Source organism: Panthera tigris, chromosome B1, assembly GCF_018350195.1.
Source record: "Panthera tigris isolate Pti1 chromosome B1, P.tigris_Pti1_mat1.1, whole genome shotgun sequence".
NCBI lineage: Eukaryota > Metazoa > Chordata > Mammalia > Carnivora > Felidae > Panthera > Panthera tigris.
This window is the reverse complement of record NC_056663.1, coordinates 96024485-96037657: the sequence shown is the minus strand read 5'-3', so window position 1 is coordinate 96037657 and position 13173 is coordinate 96024485.

Sequence of the window (13173 nt, the reverse complement as noted above, 5' to 3'; positions counted from 1 at the left end):
TTATCTCACTCATATGAAGTACCAATAATAGGCAAATTCATAGAAACATATTAAAATAGAGGTTACTAGGAGCTAGGGGGAGGGGGAATGGGGAGTTATTGCTTAATGGGAATAGGGTCTCTGGGTTCATGAAAACGTTTTGGAAACAGATAGTTTGGAAACAGTTGCACAATATTGTGAATATACTTAATACCACTGAATTGTACACTTAAAATAGTTGAAATGGTAAATTTTTATGGTATTTATATTTTACCACTATAAAAAAGATTTGAATGTAAAACAAAGTATCAACTAGATACTTTATAGAGATAGAGAAGCAGAAGTTCACAATCACTCAGAAAATAATCGAAATCTATTTGGAAGAAGGGAACAAGTCTTGAGTGGCAGAAACCAAGAGGAGTGAGTTGGATATAACTTCATGGAGAAAGCTGTGGAATAAGAACAGGGAAAAGAGCAGATGAGAATTGAGTGTCCCTTATTTACCAGACTCCATGAGAAAGCTTTTATATGCTTTTTTCATTTAATCCTTACAGCAATCCTGTGTGGTAGGTACTGTTATTAACCTAATGTTTTGTGTAAGAAAACTGAATCTTAGGTTAATAACTTGCTCAAGGACTTGCCTAATGAGTGGTAGAGCCAGAATTTAAAATCTGGTCTGTGACCTCCAGAATTCATACTCTTATTTTGTTGATATCAACTTTTTAGGTATAAGAACTGGAACAACAGTTTCCATCCCACAGGCTTGTTGTGGGGGTTAAAGAGCATTTTTGAAGTGGAAATTTCTGAATATACCTAAGGATGCTATGTTATTCTTTGATTGCTCTGTCCTCTGTGCTCCCAGAGGAGGCTGAGACCTCTTCTACTCTCTGAAAACAAAACAAAACAAAACAAAACAAAACAAAACAAAACAAAAAGACAGAAAGAAAAAAAAAAAACAAAAAGAAAAAAATGCACTCTGTAGCAGAGTGAATTGTTCACTAAAGAATGTTCTCATACCCCTCTACCATTCGTGAATTTCTCAGTGGCAAAGACTATCTTATTTTTTGTTTTTGGCAGGACTTTTTAAAGAGGGTTCTTTTCCTTTTTTTTTTTAATTTTATTTTTTAAATTTACATCCAAATTAGCATATAGTGCAACAATGATTTCAGTAGATTCCTCAGTGCCCCTTACCCATTTAGCCCATCCCCCCTCCCACAACCTCTCCAGTAGCCCTGTTTGTTCTCCATATTTAAGAGTCTCTTATCTTTTATCCCCCTCCGTGTTTTTATATTATTTTTGCTTCCCTTCCCTTATGTTCATCTGTTTTGTCTCTTAAAGTCCTCATATCGGGCACCTGGGTGGCTCAGTCGGTTAAGTGTCTGACTTTGGCTCAGGTCATGATCTCACACTCAGTGAGTTCAAGCCCCACAACAGGCTCTGTGCTGACAGCTCAGACCCTGGAGCCTGCTTTGGATTCTGTGTCTCCCTCTCTCTGCTCCTCCATGCTCACTCTCTCTGTCTCTCTCTATCTCAAAAATAAATAAACCTTAAAAAATAAAAAAAGTCCTCAAAAGAGTAAAGTCATATGATATTTATCTTTCTCTAATTTTACTTATCATAATACCCTCTAGTTCCATCCACGTAGTTGCAAATGGCAAGATTTCATTCTTTCTGATTGCCAATACTCCATTGTATATATATATACCACATCTTCTTTATCCATTCATCCATCGATGGACATTTGAGCTCTTTCCATACTATGGCTATTGTTGATAGTGCTGCTATAAACATTGGGGTGCAAGTGCCCCTTTGAAATAGCATACCTGTATCCCTTGGATAAATACCTACCTAGTAGTGCAATTCCTGGGTCACAGGGTAGTTCTATTTTTAATTTTTTGAGGAACCTCCATACTGTTTTCCAGAGTGGCTGCACCAGTTTGCATTCCCACCAACAATGCAAAAGAGATCCTCTTTCTCCACATCCTCACCATCTGTTGTTGCCTGAGTTGTTAATGTTAGCCATTCTGACAGGTGTGAGGTGGTATCTCATTGTGGTTTTGATTTGTATTTCCCTGACGATGAGTGATGTTGAGCATTTTTTCATGTGTCAGTTGGCCATCTGGATGTCTTCTTTGGAGAAGTGTCTATTCATGTCTTTTGCCCATTTCTTCACTGGATTATTTGTTTTTTTGGGTGTTGAGTTTGAGAAGTTCTTTATAGATTTTGGATACTAACCCTTTATCTGATATGTAGTTTGCAAATATCTTCTCCCATTCTGTTGGTTGCCTTATAGTTTTGCTGATTGTTTCCTTCGCTGTGCAGAAGCTGTTTATTTTGATGAGGTCCCAATTGTTCATATTTGCTTTTGTTTCCCTTGCCTTCAGAGACATATTGAGTAAGTAGTTGCTGTGGCATTTTTTTTTTAATGTTTCAAGTTTTTATTTAAATTTCAGTTAATTAACATATAGTGTAATATTAATTCAGGAGTAGAATTTACTGATTCAACACTTACAACCCCAGTGCTCATCACAAGTGCCTTGTTTAATACCCATCACCCATGTAGCCCATCCCCCACCCATGTCCCCTCCAGCAACTCTCAGCTTGCTCTCTACAATTAAAGAGTCTTTTTATGGTTTGCTTTCCTTTCTCTTTTTTTTCTTTCCCCTCTGTTCATTTGTTTTGTTTCCAAAATTCCACATATGAGTGATATCCTATTAGTCTTTCTCTGACTGACTTATTTCACTTAGCATAATAAACTCTAGTTACATCCATGTCATTGCAAATGACAAAATTTTATTCTTTCTGATGGCTGAGTAATATTCCATTGTATATATATACCACCACTTTTTTTTTTAATACCACTTGTTCTTTATCCATTCATCAGTCAATGAACATTTGGGCTCTTTTCATAATTTAGCTATTGTTGATAATGTTGCTATAAACATTGGGGTGCATGTGCCCTTCGAATAAATATTTTTTGTATCCTTTGGATAAATACCTAATAGTGCAATTGTTGGCTCATAGGGTAGTTCTTCTTTTTTTAAGTTTATTTATTTATTTTGTGTGTGGGGAGAGTGAGCGGGGAGGGGCAGAGAGAGGGGGAGAGAGAATCCTACGTAGGCTCTGTACCATCAGTGCAGAACCCATCATAAGGCTTGATCCCACAAACCCTGAGATCATGACCTGAGCCAAATCAAGAGTTGGATGCTCAGCAGACTGAGCCACCCAGGCGCCCTGGGTCATAGGATATGGTAGCTCTATTTTTAACCTTTTGGGAACCTTCATGTTCTCCAGAGTGGCTGCACGAGTTTGCATTCCCACCAAAAGTGTAAAAGCATTCCCCTTTCTCCACATCCTTGCTAACACCCATTGTTTCCTGTGTTAATTTTAGCTCATCTGACAGGTGTGGGATGATATCTCATTTTAGTTTGATTTATACTTCCCTGATGATGAGTGATGTTGAGCATCTTTTCATGTGTCTGTTAGCAATCTGGGTGTCTTCTCTGGAAAAGTGTCTATTCATGTCTTCTGCCCATCTCTTCACTGGATTATTTGTTTTTTTGGGTGTTGAGTTTGATAAGTTTTTATAGATTTTGGATACTAACCCTTTATCTGATATGTCATTTGCAAATATCTTGTCCCATTTGGTTGGCTGCCTTTTAGTTTTGTTGATTGTTTCCTTTGCTGTGCAGAAGCTTTTTATCTTGATGAAGCCCCAAAAGTTCATTTTTGCTTTTGTTTCCCTTGCCTCCGGAGATGGTCTAGTAAGAAGTTGCTATGGCCAAAGTCAAAGAGGCTGCTGCCTATGTTCTCCTCTAGGATTTTGATGGTTTCCTGTCTCATATTTAGGCCTTTCAACTGTTTTGAATTTATTTTTGTGTATGGTGTAAGAAAATGGTCCAGTTTCATTCTTTTACAGGTTGTCATCCAGTTTTCCCAATAGCATTTGTTGAAGAGATTGTCTTTTTTCCACTGGATATTCTTTCCTGCTTTGTCGAAAAGTAGTTGACCATGTAGTTGTGAGTCCACTTCTATATTTTCTATTCTGTTCTATTGATCTATGTGTCTCTTTTTGTGCCAGTACCATACTTTCTTGATGACTGCAGTCTTGTAATATAGCTTGAAGTCTGGAATTGTGATGACTCAAGCTTTGCTTTTCTTTTTCAAGATTGCTTTCACTATTTGAGGTCTTTTGAGGTTCCATACAAATTTTAGGATTGTTGGTTCTAGCTCTGTGAAAAATGCTGCAGTATTTTGATAGAGATTGCATTAAATGTCTGGATTGCTTTGTATAGACATTTTAACAGTGTTTGTTCTTCCGATCCATGAGCACGGAATGTTTTTCCATTTTTTTAAACAAAATTTTCATTTATTTATTTTGAGAGAGAGAGAGAGAGAGCATGTGAGCAAGTCAGGGAGAGGTGCAGAAAGAGAGAGAGGGAGAAAGAGAATCCCAAGCTGGCTCAGTGCTGTCAGCGTGAGCCTGATATGGGACTCCGTCCACGAACCACAAGATCATGACCCAAACCAAAATCAAGAGTCTGACACTCTACTGATTGTGCCATCCAGGAGCCCCTGTTTTTCCATTTCTTTGTGTCATCTGCAATTTCTATCATAAGTGTTCTCTAGTTTTCAGAGTACAGATCTTTTACCTCTTTGGTTAGGTTTATTCCTAGGTATCTTATGGTTTTGGTGCAATTGTAAATGGGATCAATTCCTTTATTTCTTTTTTTGCTGCTTCATTTTTGGTGTATAGAAGTGCAACAGATTTCTCTACATTGATTTTGTATCCTGTAGCTTTAATGAATTCATTTGTCAGTTCTAATAATTTTTTGATGGATTCTTTCGGGTTTTCTTCGTAGAGTATCATGTCATCTGCAAATAATGAAAGTTTGACTTCTTCCTTGCCAATTTGGATGCCTTTTGATTTTTGTTGTTGTTGTTGTCTGATTGCTGAGGATAAGACTTCCAGTACTATGTTAAATAACAATGGTGAGAGTGGACATTCCTGTCTTGTTCCTCACTGTAGGGGAAAAGCTCTCAGTTTTCCCCTATTGAGGAGGATATTAGCTGTAGGTCTTTCATATATGGCCTTTATGATGTTGAGGTATTTTCCCTCTATCCCTACTTTGTTGAGGGTTTTTATCAAGAGTAGATGCTATGCTTTGTCAAATGCTTTCTGTATCTATTAAGAGGATCATATGGTTCTTATCCTTGATTTCATTAATGTGTTGTATCATGTTGATTGATTTGTGCATATTGAACTGCACTTGCAGCCCAGAAATAAATTCCACTTGATCATGGTGAATAGTTCCTTTAAAGTACTGTTTGATTCGATTTGCTAGTATTTTGTTAAGAACTTTTTCATCCATGTTCATCAGAGATATTGGTCTGTATTTCTCCTTTTTTAGTGGTGTCTTTGGGTTTAGAATCAAAGTAATGCTGACTTCATAGAATGAGTTTGGAAGCTTTCCTTCCATTTCTATTTTTTGGAACAGTTTGAGAAGAATAGGTGTTAACTATTCTTTAAATGCTTGGTAGAATTCCCCTGGGAAACCATCTGGCCCTGGCCTTTTGTTTGTTGGGAGATTTTTGATTACTGATTCAATTTCCTTATTGGTTATAGGTCTGTTCAAATTTTCTATTTCTTCCTGTTTCAGTTTTTGTAGTTTATATGTTTCTAGGAGTTTGTTCATTTCTTCCAGATTCCCCAATTTGTCGGCATACAGTTTTTGATAATATTCTCTTATAATTGTATTTCTGTGGTGTTGGTTGTGATCTCTCCTCTCATTTGTGATTTTATTATCCTTTCACTTTTCTTTTTGACAAATCTGGCTAGGGGTTTATCAATTGTATCAATTCTTTCAAAGAACCAGCAACGAGTTTTGAGGATCTGTTCTGATGTTTTTGTTTTTGTTTTTTTCTATATCACTTATTTCTCCTCTAATCTTTATTATTTCACTTCTTCCACTGGCTTTAGGCTTCACTTGCTGTTCTTTTTCTAGACATTTTAGGTGTGCAGTTAGGTTGTGTATTTGAGATATTTCCTACTTCTTGAGGTAGGTAGTATTGCTATATACTTCCTTCTTATGACCACTTTTACTGCATCTCAAAGGTTTTGGGCTGTCATGTTTTCATTTTCATTTGTTTCCATGTTTTTATTTCTTCTTTAATTTCCTGGATGACCAATTCGTTCTTTAGTAGGATGTTCTCTAACTTCCATGTATTTGTGGTCTTTCCAGTTTTTTTTTTTTCCTTGTGTTTGACATCAAGTTTCATTGCCTTGTGGTTGGTAAATATGCATGGTATGATCTCGATCTTTTTGTACTTATTGAGGCCTGATATATGACCTAGTATGTGATCTATTGTAGAGAATGTCCCATGTACAGTCGAGAAGAATGTTTATTCTGCTGCTTTAGGATGAAATGTTCTGAATGTATCTGTTAAATCCATTTGGTCCAGTGTGTCATTCAAAGCCATTTTTTCCTTGTTGGTTTTCTGCTTAGATGATCTGTCCAATGTTGTAAGTGAGTGTTAAAGTCCCCTACTATTATCGTATTATTATCAATGAGTTTTTATATTTTTATGTTTATATATTTGGGTGCCTCCGAGTGGGGGCATAAATATTTACCATTGTTAGATCTTGTTGATGGATAGATCCCTTTATTATGATATAGTGCCCTTCTTTATCTCTTGTTACAGTCTTTATTTTAAAGTTTAATTTGTCTGATATATGTATGGTTACTCCGGTTGTCTTTTGATATCCATTAGCATGATAGATGGTTCTCCATCCCCTCACTTTCAATCTGCAGGTGGCTTTAGGTCTAAAATGAGTCTCTTGTAGGTAGTATATAGATGGGTGTCTCTTTTTTTTTTAATCCATTCTGAGACTCAATGCCTTTTCAGTGGAGCATTTCATCCATTTACATTCAGAGTGATTATTGATAGATATGAATTTAGTGCCATGTATTCCCATTAAGTCATTGTTTCTAGAAATTTTTTCTGTTCTTTTCTAGTCTTTGTCAATTTTGGTCTTTCTTAACCACTCAAAGAGTCCCCTTTCATATTTCTTGCAGGGCTGGTTTAGTAGTCATTAACTCCTTTACCTTTTGTTTGTCTGGGAAACTCTTTATCTGTCTTTCTATTCTGAATGACAGCCTTGCTGGACAAATACTTTTGGCTGCATTTTTTTTTTCCCATTTAGCACAAATATAGCATGCCACTCCCTTCTGGCCTGCCAAGTTTCTGTGGATGGATCTGCTGCTAACCTTGTCTTTCTTTGGAAGTTGGAGATTTCTTTTCCTTTGCTCTTTCAGGAATTTTTTCTCTATCTCTGTATTTTGAAAATTTTCTGTGATATGTCTTGACATTGGCCTGCTTTTGTTGATTTAATGGAAGTTATATATGCTTCCTGGATTTAGATGTCTATTTCCATCCTCAGAGAGTTTTCAGCTATAATCGCCTCAAATACACCTTCTGACCCTTCCCTTCTCTTCTTCTGGGACTCTTATGATACGAATGTTATTATGCTTTAAGGAGTTGCTGAGTTCTCCCAGTCTACATTTGTGATCCAATATTTTTCTTTCCTTCTTCTTTTCAGCTTCATTATTTTCCATAATTTTATCTTCTATATAACTTATTTGTTCCTCTGCCTCTTTCATCCTTGTGGTCATTACTTCCAGTCAGTTTTGCATCTCGGTTATAGCATTTTTTATTTTGGCTTCATTTTTAGGTCTTTTGTCTTTGGGGTAACCTGGTGTCTTCTATGCATTTTACAAGCCCAGCTTGTATCCTTATTATTGTTATTTTAAATTCTGGATCAGGCATATTATTTATATCTGTTTTTATTAGATCCCTGGCCCTGAACTTTTCTTGTTCTTTCCTTTGGGATGAAATCCTATGTCTTGGCATTTTGTCTAGGTCTCTGTCTTCTTCTCTATGTTAGAAAAGCCTATTATGTTTCCTCCTCTTGAGAGTAATGGCTTTATTAAGAAAAGGCCATATAGTGTCCAGGGTCTGGTGCTTCTGGAGGGTCTCTATTATGTGTTGTGTGGACTCTGCTGCTGTGTTTTGGCTGCTCTTTCCCTCAGGTCAGCCTTCTGAAGAGTTTCTCCTTGCTTGCAGTGGGGGAGTGTTTGGACCTTGTACAAAGTGTGTTGACTTTTAACTATGCTCTGGTGTGCTCTGGTCTGCTTGTTAAAAGAGGCCTGATTATATCTCCATTAGAGCTGAAGCTTTGCAGTAATCTCTGGTCAGTAGACTTGATGGGTTCTGGGTGTTTGTGCTGGTCTTCTGGGGGAGGTACCCACTACTCTGGTCCTCAGGCACACCTGTCCTAGTAAAGAAGAACATGCAGAAGGCAGAAGGTTGGGATTTGGTGTGAGCAGCTCAGGCCACCAGTGTTGGCATTGTGCTGCTCCCTGAAGTCAGTCTGTGCTGATGGGCAGGGAAGTTCACACCCACAGTTGTCCAGGAAGCCCTCACAGAAGAGCAAAACTTCTCCCCTCATGTGTCCCAGGCATCCCTCAGATCCCTACCTTCACCTTGTCTGTGTCCAGGCCATTTGCCCACCTGGAAGTTCTGTGCTCCTGTGTTTTATCTCAGGCACACTGAGTTTCAAAACTCTAAATTTTAGGGACCTGGTGCAGTGCAAACACATTCTGATCCTGTGGGGGATGGTCTCGCTGCACTGGGGCTGGTGCTAGTGTTCCGGAATGGCAGTTGCACCAATGTTCAGGAGCTTGGAGTTTAAAGTGCAGCAAGACAGCAAGACACCCTCACCAGGTGTCTCTGCCTTTATGCTTAAGTGTGTGTTTGTGTGTGTGTGGGGGGGTGCGTTGAACACAACAGCACCTGCCAATTCTTTTGTCCCCTGAGAGGCAATGTTACCTCTCCCAGATACACTCCAAGGAGGGGAACTGTCTCTCCAAGTGGGTCCCAGGGGATCCTCATATTGTGCCGTTGCCCTCTCTCTCCACAGGCACACTGCAGCACCTTCCAGGCTCAATACCAACCATGGCATAGACTTTTAAAATTCCAGTCTTTGAACTCTGCTGGTGTAAAACTCATAATAATCAGCCCCCCCTCATTTTCCCAGTCAGTGGCTTTGGAGAAGTGTTTTTCTTGTGTGATCCCTTGTCTGCTTCTCTCTCTCTCCCTCATGCTGTCCCTCTCTGTCTCCATGATCAGGGTTCCCTCCCCTTTGCAGTATCCATGATCCTTTTGTCCCCTAAGTCATGTCTTTGCTCCTTTTACCTTCCATGATTTGGCCTCTTCTCTCCCTCTACTTGTGGAGTTTGTTTTGTCAGTCCACAGATCAATTTCTTGGGTGTTCAGAATGATTTCATAATTAACTAGTTGTGTTCAAGGGACTAGGCAAGCATAGGGTCATCCTATTACTCTGCCATCTTAACTTTCCTGGCAGGATTTTTAAAAATTTTTAATTTTATTGCCTTTTTTTCTTTAATAGAGGAAGGGGAGAGGGGCAGAGGGAGAGAGAATCCCAAGCAGACCTCACACTCATCATGGATCCAATGACCCTGGGATCATGACCTGAGTCAAAATCAAGAGTCAGTCACTCAACTGACTGAGCCACACAGGCACCCCTCTTGGGAGGATTTTTAAAAAGTATGTTATACTGAATGTTTTTTTGAGTGAAGGTGCCACTTGAACAGAATTTTGAGATGAACATATGGCAGAAAGAATGGACAAGGACTTTTATAACAACTACATTTAAATAACAGGAAGGTTCCCTGTTGGAGTGGAGGGCCAGAACTGGCATATTGTATTAAGGGAGCAAGGAGAGTTTAAGCAGGATAAAGAACTAGTGAGGGGTTTTGATTTGAGCAGGCTTTGGAACTCATTGTGGGATCTTGGGAAGGAGATGGATCTTTGGAGAAGATGGCTGACATCACTGTGTTAAGAATCTTTTAGATGGAAAAGAATGAAAATCAGCAGCAAGGTAAGCACTCTGAAGGTCGAGCAATATTGTCAGAAAAGAAGATAAAAATTTAGAGGAGTAGGCAGAATGAGTGCATTACTCCAAAAACTCCCTGAATTCCCACTATAGCAAATGGTATCACCACCCTCAATGTCCTCACTATCATCAACATAAATACCATTATTAAGCACAACAATAACAACCATAGTAACATTGGCTATGTTATCAGAGTCTGCCAGGTGCATGACACTAGCCAGGGCTACAAACATAAGTTTAAGACTCTGCTTTCAAAGTGTCTAGAAAAGCCTTTAGACACTCCTATCCTTTTTTATCCTGTTCTCTGATGCCAGACTCTCCTTTTGTGAATGGCACTTTAATCATGTCACATGTTGCTGAAAAGAAACACCCTAGTATTTAGGCCTTCCAAATTGGGATCTTAATATATTTTTAAAATAATTTTATTTCTTTTTAGAATAGGCATTAGCTTCACATGGCCCAAAATTTATATTGATTATGTGGAGAAAAGTCTTCCTTCCCATTTGCGTCTCCCACTTCCCACATTTACTTCCTATGTACACTTTAAGAGGGCTTTTCAAAGGGTTTCTAAAGATAAAATAAAAATTTTATTTTATTTTTTCTAGAGCAGTTGTAGGTTTACAATAAAATACAGAGATTTCCCATACCCCCCCATGCCCACACACATGTATAGCCTCCACCATCAACAACATCACTCACCAGAATGGTACATTTTTTTTTAAATTTTTTTTTTAACATTTATTTTTGAGACAGAGAGAGGCAGAGCATGAACAGGGGAGGGGCAGAGAGAGAGGGAGACACAGAATCTGAAACAGGCTCCAGGCTCTGAGCTGTCAGCACAGAGCCCAACGCGGGGCTCGAACTCACGGACCGTGAGATCATGGCCTGAGCCGAAGTCGGACGCTTAACCGACCGAGCCACCCAGGCGCCCCAGAATGGTACATTTTTTACCAAGGATGAGCTTACACTGACACATCAAAATCACCCAAAGTTCATAGTTTACTTCAGAGTTCACTTTTGGTGTGTATGTTCTATGGGTTTGGACAAAGGTATAATGACATGCATCCATCATTATCATATCATACAGAATGTTTTCACTGCCTGAAAATTCTCTGTGCTCTGCCTATTAATTCCTCCCCAATCCATGATAACCACTGATCTTTTTATGGTCTCCATAGTTTTGCCTTTACCAGAATGTCATATAGTTGAATGATACAGTATGTAATTGCCTTTTTTTTTTTAACTTAGTAATCTACATTTAAGTTTCCTCCATGTCTTTTCATGGGTTGATAGCTCATTTATTTTTAGCACTGAATAATATTCCATTGCCTGGATGTACCACAGTTTATCCGCTCACCTACTGAAGGAGATCTCAGTTACTTCCAAGTTTTGGCAATCATGAATAAAGCTGCATGAACGTCCGTGTGCAGGTTTCTGTGTGGACATAAATTTTCAACTCTAAGTACCAAAGGTTGTGATTTTTGGATTATATGGTGAGAGTATGTTTAGTTTTCTAAGCAACTGCCGAACTATCTTCCAATGTGGCTGTAGCATTTCAAATTCCCATCAGCAATGAACAAGAGATCCTGTTGTTTCACATCCTCACAAGCATCTGGTGTTGACAGTCTTCTGCATTTTGGTAGTATGTAATGTGTCTCTCATCCTAATAGGTGTGTTGTGGTATCTCATTGTTGTTTCAATTTGCTAACCATGCCTTTTTAATTTTCCCCACACCACTAGCAGTTTTCTCAGTGGATCATCCCAATTCTCCAAATATGCCTTTGTTGATCTTCTGGCCTAAAATGCCTTCCTTGGCCTAAAATGCCCTCCTCCCCCTAATCTAAATCTATTAATTCAAGAAATGTCATGGATTTCTCAAACAAGCATACATTTTTTTTTGTGATTTGGGGACTAATAAACAGAAAAGGGTAAAAAAGGAAAGAAACTACCATCTATATTTTGAGCCCAGAAGTCAGAGGGGAGACACTGAAATGTTTTTGTTATTATTTAGTAGACCTCTTTTTCACGCTTATTTAAAAACAAAACAAAGTAGTAAAAGCCCAATACTTTTTGCAAAAGACTGTATACAATGTTAAGACTTTAAGACCATACTCTTAACACCATAAGTGTATGCTCAGAAAGAGTAATTTCAGTTTGATTTATCTGACCATATTTGGTGAATCCCATTCCCTCGGGAGGAGCAGCTATCAAAATGATCTAATTCATAATAACATTAAGAATGTTCTGGCACCCTGAGAAGGAGGATTACTATGTGCAAAAGAGCTCTCCAGTGAAGGTGGGAGAGGAGCATGGCCCCTCTTTTCCTTCCCAGATGCCCCTCAGGTTACCCGTGACTCATTATTTAACAGAGGTTTCAAGAAATGCCTCATGTTAAGATGTCTGTCACCCAAATGATAACCTCTAGAGAGCCTGGGACTGGTTAGGTAAGTCACTTTTGTGGATAATATTCTCACCCTAAAAACTGAAAAGTGCTAAGAATTATCTTTCAGATATAACTCACTAGCTTGGAAGACTGTACAGATGCATTTATATGAAGATTACATTTGGTTCAAGGACTCCCCAAAATATCAACATATATTTAAAAATTTTTATTTCTCTTCATTCTATAAAGGAATTGTGGTATCGTACAAGGATTTTAACCTTATGCTAAATGGAAAATTAAAAAAAACACGCAAAATGTTTAAAGATAGGATAGCATGCAGATTTATAGGTCATAAAATAGAATATGGTTATTAAAATTGGACTGCAAAGTTTTTTGAGCTGCTTAATAGCCAAGGTAAAAATAAAAACATGATAGGTTAAAACTTCACATTCCATTAAAACAAATTTCAATTTCTGTTATTCTATAATTCTGTTATTTAGGTCTATAATATAGACCTCTGTGTGGGTTTTCATGTATAAGCAGTGACACATGAATATCTTTAACAACATTCCCTCAATAAATGCAGTAGTAGGTTCTGTCTGTAGTTTCTTCTACTATTCTTCTAGGTTAAACAAAGGTGTGACAGTACATAATTCAAAAAGGTGATCTGAAGGAAGACAATAGATTCCATATGCAACCCTGTGATAATCCAGGGAATAAAAATGAGATAGCTAAAGAAATGGAGTAACTGTTTGTTTTTTAAGATTTACTTCTTATAGGTTTCCTTCAATTGGACTTGTGATAAAAGTTGATCACAAGTCTACTTGATGGATGT